Source organism: Phoenix dactylifera, unplaced genomic scaffold, assembly GCF_009389715.1.
Source record: "Phoenix dactylifera cultivar Barhee BC4 unplaced genomic scaffold, palm_55x_up_171113_PBpolish2nd_filt_p 000077F, whole genome shotgun sequence".
Taxonomy (NCBI): domain Eukaryota; kingdom Viridiplantae; phylum Streptophyta; class Magnoliopsida; order Arecales; family Arecaceae; genus Phoenix; species Phoenix dactylifera.
Window position 1 is genome coordinate 1,409,654 of NW_024067676.1, and position 12,659 is coordinate 1,422,312.

The 12,659-nt window shown below is 43.1% G+C and overlaps 1 long non-coding RNA gene across 1 annotated transcript; it reads left to right on the forward strand.

Moving 5' to 3' along the window:
• Positions 1-9,855: 9,855 nt before the first annotated feature.
• LOC120104712 lies at positions 9,856-10,810 on the forward strand. The gene is made up of 2 exons (XR_005507076.1): positions 9,856-10,207; positions 10,632-10,810. It is a non-coding gene; the product is annotated as an uncharacterized LOC120104712 (long non-coding RNA).
• Positions 10,811-12,659: the final 1,849 nt, after the last annotated feature.

Below are 12,659 nucleotides of genomic sequence, written 5' to 3' on the forward strand. Positions count from 1 at the left end.
CTGAGTGCCCTCAGACTCAGACTTTTTCTGGAGTTTGTTTCGGGTGTGGTCAGCCGGGTCACAGGATTTCCAGTTGTCCCTCGTACTAGATCCGCGCAGAGGCCACCGACTTCTATAACTCCTCAACGACAGACTTCCTTCACTCCAGTACAGGCTACCCAGTCAGCTGTCCCCAGGCAGCAAAGGGGAGGAGGATCTCGTACCCAGGGACGAGTTTATGCACTGACCCAGCAGGATGCTCAGGCATCCAACACTGTAGTGACAGGTACACTGTTAGTATCTTCCACTTATGCTTATGTGTTATTTGATTCTGGTGCTACGCATTCTTTTATCTCATCTTCATATGTGCATAAGTGCGATTTACACTACTCTTCCTTAGAGAGGGAATTATGTATTAGTACTCCAGCTGGGGTTACGATGACAGTTAGTCAGATCTGCATTTCCTGTCCAGTACTAGTTGAGGATAGAGATTTGAGAGCTAATTTGATTGTTATGAATTTACGTGACTTTGATGTAATCCTGGGTATGGATTGGTTGGCTGCATACCACGCTACCATAGACTGTTTTCTGAAGAGGGTGACTTTCCGGATCCCGGGTACTGATGAGTTCAGTTTTATGGGTGATGACTGGGGTGTCTCTTCTCAGGTAATGTCTGCTATGCAGGGCATAAGATCTCTTAGAAAGGAGTTTCCCATCTTTATGGCCGCAATTGCAGATTCTGAGCAGTCTGAACAGAGAATTGAGGATATACCAGTAGTCAGTGAGTACCCTGATGTCTTTCCTGATGATCTGCCTGGCTTACCTCCTGATAGAGATGTCGAGTTTTGCTATTGATATAATCCCTGGTCTGCACCTTTGTCTAAAGCTCCTTATAGAATGGCCCCTGCTGAACTAAAGGAGCTGAAGGACCAATTACAGGAGCTATTGGATCTAGGTTTCATTCGACCTAGTGTCTCTCCTTGGGGTGCTCCAGTATTATTTGTCAGAAAGAAAGATGGTAGCATGAGACTATGTATTGATTACCGGGAAATTAATAAAGTGACTATTAAGAATAGGTACCCTCTACCCCGGATTGATGATTTATTTGACCAGCTTCAGGGTGCTCAGATATTTTCCAAGATTGATCTTCGATCTGGATATCATCAGCTGAGGATAAAAGAGTCTGACATAGCCAAGACTGCCTTCCATACCAGGTATGGACACTATGAGTTCCTTGTGATGCCTTTTGGTTTGACTAATGCACCAGCAGCGTTTATGGACCTGATGAACAGAGTATTTAAGCCTTTTCTGGATAAATTTGTCATAATATTTATTGATGATATTCTGATATATTCAAGGAGTCAGGCAGAGCATGAGCATCACTTGAAGATTGTTTTGGAGACTCTGAGGCAGAATCAGTTGTATGGTAAATTAAAGAAATGTGAATTTTGGTTGGACAGGGTGATGTTTTTGGGGCATGTTATCTCTAAGGAAGGAATTATGGTTGACCCAAAGAAGATTGAAGCTGTGGTTGATTGGGGCAGACCGAATAATGTGTCTGAGATTCGCAGCTTTCTTGGACTAGCCGGTTATTACAGAAGGTTTGTGGAGGGCTTCTCTAGTATTGCCGGACCCCTGACTCAACTCACTCGCAAAGGAGTGAAGTTTGAATGGTCGGATCAGTGTGAGAAGAGCTTCAAGGAATTGAAACACCGTCTAGTATCAGCACCTATTCTGACCCTACCAGTTACCGGTACTGATTTTACCATTTACAGTGATGCTTCCAAGAAGGGTTTGGGTTGTGTGTTAATGCAAAATGGGAAGGTTATTGCTTATGCCTCCCGACAGCTTAAGCCCTATGAAGAGAATTATCCCACTCATGATCTTGAGCTTGCAGCTGTGGTTTTTGCCTTAAAGATCTGGAGACATTATCTGTATGGAGAGACATGCCAGGTATTCACTGATCATAAAAGTCTGAAATATCTCTTTACTCAAAAAAGCTGAACATGAGACAGAGGAGGTGGCTGGAGTTGTTAAAAGATTATGATCTGACTATCCACTATCACCCTGGAAAGGCAAATGTAGTAGCAGATGCACTGAGCCGGAAATCTTCAGGGAATATTGCAGCCTTGATTACTACTCAGAAGGATATTCTGGAAGATCTGAGGAGAGCAGAGATAGAGGTGTATCTACATGAGGCTACTATGAAATTGGCAAACTTGCGAGTCCAGCCTACACTTATTGATAGAATTAAGGCAGCGCAAGTTGATGACCCTCGACTCCAGAAGATCAGGAGGGATATCGAGTCTGGTACACAGTCAGATTTCCGTATACATGAAGATGGCTCTTTGAGGTTTATTAACAGAGTCTGTGTTCCAGATAATCCTGGTCTGAAGAAGGAAATCATGGATGAAGCTCACAGTACGGGATATACAGTGCACCCAGGCAGTACCAAGATGTACAAGGATCTGAAAGCGGTGTTTTGGTGGAATAACATGAAGAGGGAGATTGCCCAGCATGTATCTCAATGCTTAACTTGTCAGCAAGTTAAGATTAAGCATCAGAGACTAGCAGGTATGCTACAGCCTCTGCCGATTCCAGAGTGGAAATGGGAGCATATCACTATGGATTTCGTATCAGGGCTACCTCGTACCCTTAGAGGTCATGATTTAGTCTGGGTGATCGTAGACAGACTGACCAAAACAGCTCATTTTCTGGCAATCAAGACTGGGATGACACTGGAGAAGCTGGCAGAATTATATATCGAGCAGATAGTACGGCTGCACGGAGTTTCAGTATCCATTGTATCAGACAGAGACTCCCGGTTTGTGGCACATTTCTGGGGCAGCTTGCACAGAGCTTTGGGGACCACCCTTAGCTTCAGTACAGCCTTTCATCCACAGACAGATGGACAGTCTGAGAGGACCATCCAGATTCTAGAGGATATGCTGAGAGCCTGCTCTATTGATATGAGGGGCTCTTGGGATCATCACTTGTCACTGGTAGAGTTTGCTTATAATAATAGCTACCAGGCAAGCATACAGATGGCTCCTTATGAGGCTCTATATGGTAGGAAGTGCAGATCGCCTATCTATTGGGATGATGTGGGGGAGAGGAAGATCTTGGGTCCAGAGATGGTGCAGCAGATAGTGGAAAAGATTCAGTTGATCAGAGAACGACTCCGAGCAGCTCAGAGCAGACAGAAAAGCTATGCAGATATCAGGAGGCGGGAATTGGAATTTCAGGTCGGAGATCATGTGTTCCTCAGAGTATCCCCTTCTAAAGGGATCATGCGGTTTGGAGTTCGAGGCAAGCTCAGTCCGAGATATGTGGGACCCTTCGAGATTCTCGAGAGAGTTGGATCTGTTGCTTATAGACTGGCACTTCCACCTGCTCTATCGGGAGTTCATTCTGTTTTTCATGTCTCTATGTTGAGGAGGTACATTGCTGATTCCAGTCATGTGATTGAAGTGGCACCTTTGCAGCTCCGCGCAGATCTTTCTTATGTTGAGCAGCCTATCCATATAGTGGATAGGAAGGACCAAGTTTTGAGGAGGCGCACGATTCCTTATGTAAAGGTGCAGTGGAGCAATCACAGTGAGAGAGAAGCTACTTGGGAGCTGGAGGAGGAGATGAGAGAGAAGTTTCCTGTCTTGTTCTCGGATTGAGGTATGTTTTAATTTCGAGGACGAAATTTTTTTTTTAGTTGGTTAGAGTGTGAAGACTCGAATTGGGCCCGTTCTAGGGCCCAACAGACTGAAGTCGGCAAGGGATGCCGACTTCAGCTGGGTCATCGTGGGGGTGACCACGATGACCACGCCGGCCGAACGACCAGCGAAATCACCGCACCACCCCCTCTTCCCCTCTCTCCCTCTCTCTCTCTCTCCCTCTTTCTCTCCTCTGAGAGCCTCATCCGAGCCCCATCCCTTCCCCATCCTTCTAAAAATTTGTGTTTTTCCCCTCATCTTCTTCCCTTTTCTTGAGAGGTTTGCCGGAGCCACCGTCGCCGCCGGAGCCGCCAACGCCGCCGGGGAAAACACTCGTCGAAGACCGGAGGTGAGCAAGACAACATAGATCTATTTTTATGGATTTAAGGGAGAGAAACGATGGGGAATCAGTGGGTTTTACTTCCCCTGTTTCGGGGAATTTTCTTTGTGAGATTTGGCCAGCCGACGGCGGCCGGCCGGGGTCAATCCGGCCGAGATGAGTTCGGCCGGAGGTGGCGAACGGGGGCCGAGCTTCCCAACCCCGAGCTCCCTCTCTTTCCTCTTTTTCTTCCTCTCCTTCTCTTCTTCTTCCTCCGCTCGGCTTGTGACAGCGGGATGGCCGACGGCGGCGGGCCGAGCGCCGCCGCCGAGGGCCGACCGGAGCCACCAGCCACCCTCCTTCTTCCTTTCCCTCTTCTTCTTCTTCTTCTCTTTCTTTTTCTTCTTTATTCGGTCTGGGTTTTCCTCGCTTTGAAATTCGTGCCTCACTTGTGAACCAGACCTTGAACCGGGTTTAAACTGTGAACCGGTTCCACCTAATCCTTGTATTGGGTTTGATCTGGATTTGAGTGAATGGGTTTTGATTAGGGTCAGAATCTGAGTCAGGAATTTGGGTTAGCCTAATGTAAGTATAATCTGGTTCGTCAAGATTTGATCTGATATAGTCTGATCAGATCTGGTTTGGGTTGGGCTAGGGAACTGTTTTTGGGCTGAGTTGGGCCTGATTGGATCTGTGGGCTGGGTTGGTTTGGGCCCGAGATCTGATCTGGACCTGTAAACTGGTTTGGTTCAGTTGGGCCTAATCTGTTTTGGGCCACAATTGACTTGGGTTTAAAGGATTCTGATTTTAGGGTCTATGTTTGATCTTAGGGGCCCATTCTTGGATCTATGAACTTAGGAGTTTAAGGGTTTGAAAATTATTTAAATTATGTTTCTTAGTTAATTAAATAAATAATGTTTATGTTTTAATCGGGGGTTCGTGATATCTGTGACAGGGATTCTTAAGCGAACCTAGGTAGGTGACCTATTGCTTTAAAGTAGAATTTTAACATGTATCTTGCATATATGGATGTTATGATTTATTATTGGCATTATGTATTAGAATTAAAATTAAGTATTTAATTTCATAAACTGTTATGTACTTTACTATTGGGAGTATGATCATGACTTGATTTGGAAAGTTGATTATTGATTTTTAAAATCCGCGTGACTATAGTCTAGGCCCCGCCAATGGGATGATACGTTGGCCCTGTCGACTTGTACTGAGGAACTAGTTCCGACACCGCGACCACCGGTGATAGAATAGTGGCGGCACAGGGGTGCATTTTGCTCTTCGGAGCGGCTCGGTGGAGCGTGAGTTTGGCACCAGGGGGTGCGGCACAGTGGTGCGTTGGCTCAGTGGAGCGGCTCTTCGGAGAGTTGTATTGGCACTTTGGTGTAACCATGCCACTGGGTGATGTGGCCGTAGTCATGCGGTTGAGTTATTTTGAGTCTCGGATCGGGTTTACGGATTGTCGTGTGGATTTTGGATTCATGAGTTTTAGCTGCTTTTTATATGCATCATGACATGTTATATGATGACTTTATTGCATGATGTTGCCTACTGAGCTGTTAGCTCACTCCTACCATTTACATTTTTGCAGGTGATGATATATGATTATGGGGATTACGGGATAGAGTGATCATGATGTAATTAGCTAGTGGATATTGACTTTCTCTTTTGACTTATGTATATATGGGACATTTGAATTGAAAGTTGGAATTTATCTTTGTTTAGCTATTGATGTGGAATCTGATTCATCTGCCTTGCGTGCCTGCGGGGTTCGCCCTGCAGGTGCGCGGCGTCTGCTCGCGCCCCGGGTTCGGGGCGTGACACAATATATAATCCTTGTGTAGGCTGTTCATTCATTAAAGTTAGAAAACCCTCTATCACATGCTTTCTCCAAGTTTAAACATGTAAAGATTCATTTTATATTCTAAATTCTTCCTGTTAATGGCCTTGGTGAGAAGGTATCCTTCTTGTTTTTCATAGCTTGAATAGAGATTTCTTCATTTGTTTTTTCCCTCATCTCCTTATTGCAAATCAATTGAAAGTGTATACCTATTGCAAGCTAACTTTATTTCTTTCTCCAAAATGGATAGATGGAGTATCAACTATAATAGTCACTTTGAACAGGATAGTTGAATAGGAAAAAACTTGGTTAAGCCTGAAAGGTTGAACTACTTTTTCCATTTGATACCTCAGCACTAAGTCAATAACCTTCGGCTACCTATAAAAGAAAAATCCGAAGGTACATGACAGTAGGTTAACCTAATCTATAATTATACTTGTTATTAGCTTGAAGTTGGAAGATTTAATTTCGTAAAATATTTTGGAGATTTAATGATGTCTGATATCTATTATATATTTATATCTCCTGCCTTGTGATTTTCTATTCAGCTGAATGAGGACAAATTATTTTTAACTTGCTAAAGCTTGAGCATAGTTCTGCATTAGTCACATTACAAATATTTTTGCCATAATCTGATTATTAGAAATCACAACATTCGTTGGTGATAATGTGTTGCAGTCAATTTTCTAGAATTGCAGCAAGAAGAAATTGCTAGATGTATGCTATGCATCAAAATTTAACACTTTCTTTTTCACTTTAGTGACTCTAACATGTAGTACTTGCAAGATTTGCTTAACAGCTGAGCTGCATGTCGTGCCTTAAATTCATTGTGCCATATATATTTCTAAGTTAATTGCTGCATTTCTCAAATTGCTCTATAATATACCTTTTGTTTCCTATGCTTCTTAGGAATTACATCTAAATCTTGAACGACAGCATGTTAAATTTGTTCTTTCATTCTGACCTATTCCTGTTAGCGGGATTGGTTGCTGAACAGTCAGTTTTCACAGTATGCTTGTCGAGGCTAGAATGACACATTCTAGAATGGACATGTAGTGTTTTTTATGAATCTGTATTGCAGAACCACATTAGCATTCTTGACGAATAACTGGAACTGAGTGAATGGTGACGATGTACTTCACTGATAATAGAGTTGGTCTCCCACTCCCTCTGCGCGCGCGCACATATATGCGTGTGAAATTATCTGATTTACTGCGTTACATAGCTAGGCCTGCACCAAACCATCTGGAACACATATTTTACCTGTGAAAGAAAGTTCCTAAGAGGAAAATATATCCATTATCAAAACTTTCAGTCCTCACATGCACTTGCCTCTTTATTCCTTGTTTTCTATCCTTACCTTTCTTATCAAATGCCTTCATGATGATTTAAATAACTAGTTTGCACAATCAGAACTGCAAGAGCCTGCTGTGAATTCTCCATGAGTTGTCTATAACACATTTAATACAATCATTCAAAGTCTATGAGATTGTTTCAATTTGGCCTGGCTTCCACTTTGTCTGATTTCACCCTCTTCCCCCTATATCTAAACTTTTTATCAGGTGACGCTTGCTTCCTGGTGAGTTTTTTTACCTGATAAGCCAGCTTTCTTCTACTTGTGCTTAATTAATTGCGACTTTTAAAGGTTTCATGGCAGGCCCTTCTCTTGCATGAAGTTGCTTCCATCAGGAATTTAGCGCCAGTTTGTAGAGTGCTGACAACCGAATGCGAGCTAGTTGTAGAACAACATAACATGCTGATGGATTATATCTCCATAAAGTTGAGCTGAGATTTGTAATATCCGGGCCCACAACCTACTAGGCCCAATAAGAAATGGGCCCAGTTAAGGGTTTGGGCCCAAATTTCACTGTGGGCAGTATTATTTTAATAGTTATTATAATGGTACGGAAAAAAAAAATGAAGGGATAAGACCGACAGGGAAGGGTTACCTCACCCCTGCTGGCAGCCGATGCCGGCGCGCCGGAGACAGGGGGGGCGGCGGCCAGTCCCGGAGTATGGAGGAAAGGAGAGGATGGGACCTCTCAGAGGGGGGTTTCATCCTCTAAACAATTATTTAAGCCTCTGCCGGCAACCCCAAGTCACAGACTCCCTAAACTTTGAACGAGAGAGAGAGCCGAAGCCCTGGAGCCTAAGGCCAAGGAGCCCTGAAGCTCTGGGAAAGGAAGGACTACTAGGGAGGAAGCACTGCCGACTACAACCGGCCAAGGTAAGGAGTTTTTTTTTTAGGTTAGGGTTTAACAGAAGTAAGGAAACCCCTCTGTGGGGTGCTCTTCCCCTCTGTGTCAACAGTGAAATAGAGGGGAGGAGGCCGGCACAGGAGAGGGAGAAAAACCCACAAGCCCGGGTCGGGTCGGACTCACAGGCCGCGACCATCCGGACCGAACCCAACCGGGCTCGGCCTGTTGACGAACCGGACACCGCGACCTCGGCCGCGGGTACCTTGGGGTTCGGGGGGCAACCCGGGCCGCCAGATCTGGCCTGGACGACAACAGAGGCGGCCACAGGGCCGCCAGCCCCGGCCGGACCACCACCTCTTCTCCGGCAAGGGGTGGTGGTGCCGGAAGGAAGAACCAAGGAAAAAAAAAAAAGAGAGAGAGAGAGGGAGGAAAAGTTAGAATGAACTCACCGGACCGAAGAGGCTTCATTCTTGGACCCGGCCTTACCTCACCGTGGTCGGAGCAGGGGGAGATCTCCCGGAGGAGATCCAGCCGCGACCCAACTTCCTGGCACTCCTCTTCTCCGGCATCGCTTCGGAGAAGAGGAAGGGGGGCCGGCCTTTCTTCCGCCGGTGCTCCGGGGGGAAGCTCCGCCTCGGTCGGTGGATCGGTGGGGAGCCTCGTCTCCCCGGTCGCCTGCGAGAGAAGAAAGGGAGGAGACGGAGGGTTCGGTGGGGACGAAAGGCCGAAAGGGCTAGGGCTTTCGGTCGGAAACGAGGAGAAAGAGAGAAAAGGAGAGGAAAAGAGTGGAAGAGAGAAAAGAAGAGGGAGTGACCGAGAGAGAGAGGAGGCCGTAGATCCGGCCGGAGGAGAAGAAGGGGAGCCGGAGGGCCGGCCGGAGGCATGGGATCGGTGGAGACGAAGGAGAAAAGAGAGGAGAGAGAGGAGAGCGGGAGATGAAGAGGCGGAAGCCTCTGGAAGGGGGGAGAAAAACCCTGATAACGGGTTCGCGGGTCGGATCCGAATCCGAACCCGCAACCCGTTAAGCCCAAAGAAAAAAAAAAGAAAAAAAAAGAAAAAGAAAAAGAAAAAGAAAAAAGGAAAGGGTTTAGCCAAATTTGACTAAACCCGAGCCCAATCAAATTGGGCTAAGTCTGGACAAGCCAGACTATAAGTTTAACCAAAATTAAGCCCAAATGGAATGAGGCCCAAACCCAATTCGGCTGGAATTGGTCCTAACAGACCAAACTAATGGAAATCGGCCCAATTAAAGCCCAATTCAAGCCAATGTAATTAATTTGGGGGGCCAAATTGATCCCGGATTGACCCTGACTCAAGCCCAAACGGGTCACAGTGACCCTAAACCCGAAATTAAACCCAATTAAGCTGGGAATTAAGCTTAGTGGCCAATCGGAAGGCCAATTAAGACTTATGAGCCCAGCCAAGACCCCAATACAGAGGAATTAGGCTTGGGCTAAATTTCAGGTATAAAAGGAAATAACATATTGTTATTATGACATGATTGTAGGTGACTTAGGACTCGTCACCAGGACGCAGGAGACCTAGGAGAAAGGCAAATTACTGTAAGTAACCTGTTTTAATCTTGTTGTGAATCATGTATGTAAGTAACCTGTTTTAATCTTGTTGTGAATCATGTATGTAAGTAGCCTGCCCTAATCTTTATGGATCATACATGAAATTTAACATGTTATGCATGTACTGTAGGCTAAGAACGATATGTGTATCTGACATGCTCTAGTTACACAAGATATGATGATATATGCTTTATATTCCGTTATGCCTACAAAATACTGGGATTACATTACATGCTAAGATATGAGTTATGAAATATGAACATGGGTGGTACATGTCAGTCACATAATTCATAGTTGTGCACATATTATGTTTTCATAGCTCTTGTGATACATGCAAAATGAATTGAATTCCATATTATGATTTTTATTAGCATGAGTGTAAAGAATGATAATGATTTGCTCTAGCGGCATATTGCTTGTAAAGGAGTACCTAAGAACTCCTATTGCTACGGGCCGAATGCAACTGAGCCGGCCTTGCCAGTGGCCGATAATGACTGAGCCAGCCCCGCCAGTGGCCGACTAATAACTGAGCAGGCCCCGCCAGTGACCAATAATGAATTCGCCGTAGCATCTATGAGGTACTACCTATACGAAGCATTATTTATGAACTCTTAAGAGCTACTGACCCAATGTAACTGAGCCGGCCTTGCCAGTGGCCGAGAATGACTGAGCCAGCCCCGCCAGTGGCCGCCTAATAACTGAGCTGGTCTCGCCAGTGGCCAAGAATGACTTCGCAGTAGCATTTAAGAGCACGACCACGGCATGCCGGTGGCACGATTTTTCCTACATGTGCATATTACATGATTTCTTGACATTGTAGGATACTGTTTTATTTACTCAGCATGGATATTTTATTATGACGATTGATTTAGTAGCATACATGTCAGCTTCTCAAACTCTGATAAGCATGATTAGCATTCTTAGTTGATTCGACAAGATTATGCAGGATTACTTACTGAGCCGTGTAGCTCATGCCTGTTCATTTACATTTTTTTTTTTTAGATCACCACCAGTGACAGCTGCCAGAAGCATTTTTCTTTTGCAACAGGGCTTCTTTATTTTTGGGGATGATATAAATAAACTTTTGTGTATATAAACTATGTAGAAGCTCTGTACTTTATATGAACCAGTGGGTTGTAATACCTTCTTTTGATATATACAAGTTACACTGCTTTTGACTACCTGTTGACCATGTACGAGGCTGCGTGCTATTGTGGGCAGTAGTCGGCAATAGCACGGCCGTGTCACGGAGCCGGATCCGGGGCGTGACAAGATTAATGGCATATAAGGGCGATTAATTGTATTTGAACTAATCATACGGATTTGCAGCTTTGGATATGCAAATACAAGTTGTTGAGTGCTAGCTATCAAAATAAAATACTAGAAATATATATATATATATATATATATATATATATATATATATATATATATATATATATATATATATATATATATATATATATATATATATATATATATATAGGCAGAGCAAACTTAAGACCATTTCTCTTAGGTAAATTGATGCTAGTTTGTTCGTGAAAATTTTTATTCTCATCCCTGCAACTCCAAAAGCATGCGTGGAGTCTTCCTCTTCTTACCTTGTGATAATTGCTGCCTAGAACTTATGTTATGTCACTTTGTGGATATGTTGATCTCGTAACCAATTAAGTTCCAGGTGACATACCTTCATGCTTTTGCTTTCCTGATGTTTCCCTTCTTAAGTGGGCATCATGTCTGCACCATCTAAAAGTCTAAAGGAGATCTCTCACCTTTGGCCTCTAGAAAAAGGTTCAAAGATGCTGTCTGCTTGGTAAACATATCACCATCAATTTTGACACCCTTATTCATCCTAGTGGTCATGCCTTCATCTTGCCTCAGACTTAAATAAATATATCTTCATCAGTTCTTTTCGTAGTTGGCACGATATATCTTTTGTCAATTTGTGATACTAAAATGCACCTTCAAGCCATAAAAAACACAATTTTAGCTGTGAAGATGGAGAGCAATTTCAGTTATATAGACAATCTTCTTCGGGATTTTATTGTTGCTTGTTTCTTTTTGACAATTAAAATGAACAAAGGTTGTCCTCTTCCTGGTTCAACTGTGAACCTTTTCTTCTCCATAGATTTCATGCCTGATCCAGTGTTTTTAATAAGGTTACCTTTGGTATTTTAATGCAGGTTTGTACCTTCTGCTTTCACAATGACACTGTGAGCGTAGATGAGAAAGATCTAGCTATTTTTCATATGTTGTCATATGTTCAGAACTTTGGCTTGTCCATCTTCCACCATGACGTTATCATGCTTTTAGACTTGGCACAGCTTTATCTTTTTTGCAGTGCACTCACTTATCATGAACAGCAGCAGCATCCTAGATTTTGCAGTTGCCACTAGCTAACTTACCTTTATATAACCATTTAATGTCAATTTTTTTTGCAGTCATGATCATGATGTGATTGATAAGCTTGAGATAAGTTACGTAACAAAGCAAATGTTGTGTATTCATCAAGACACAGACATTTTTATACAATATGGATATGCTTAAACCATGGTCTTGTTTTCCATTAAATATAGTCTCCTAGTAGATGGTGATTAGATTTAGCTTGGACGTCTCCGTCGTCGCCTCCTATAATTCATCATCTGCTGAGAATTCTAAAGCCAACGTCAGTATTATGATGCTGACGAGCGAAAAATATGATCAAACTATTATACTTATTCAAACTAGCATCTAGTGCACATTTTGAATATATATATATATATATGACTTAAGTTATAGTGTATAAATTATAAAAATGCTCTTAAAAATAATTAGAATTTTCTTATATATTTGCAGATTTTTTTTTATCCACTATTACAAGTATCGTGATTAATTATTTTATTCATCTATATTTGGTATGTCTAATTTGTTTCTCTCATAATTTTTTATTATGATATTTTTCTCATTTATTGCAACATAATTTTGAATTATTTAATGTTTTTATCTCTTCTCATAAAATGGTGGTGAGAGAATTAACAAAGAGAAAGGATT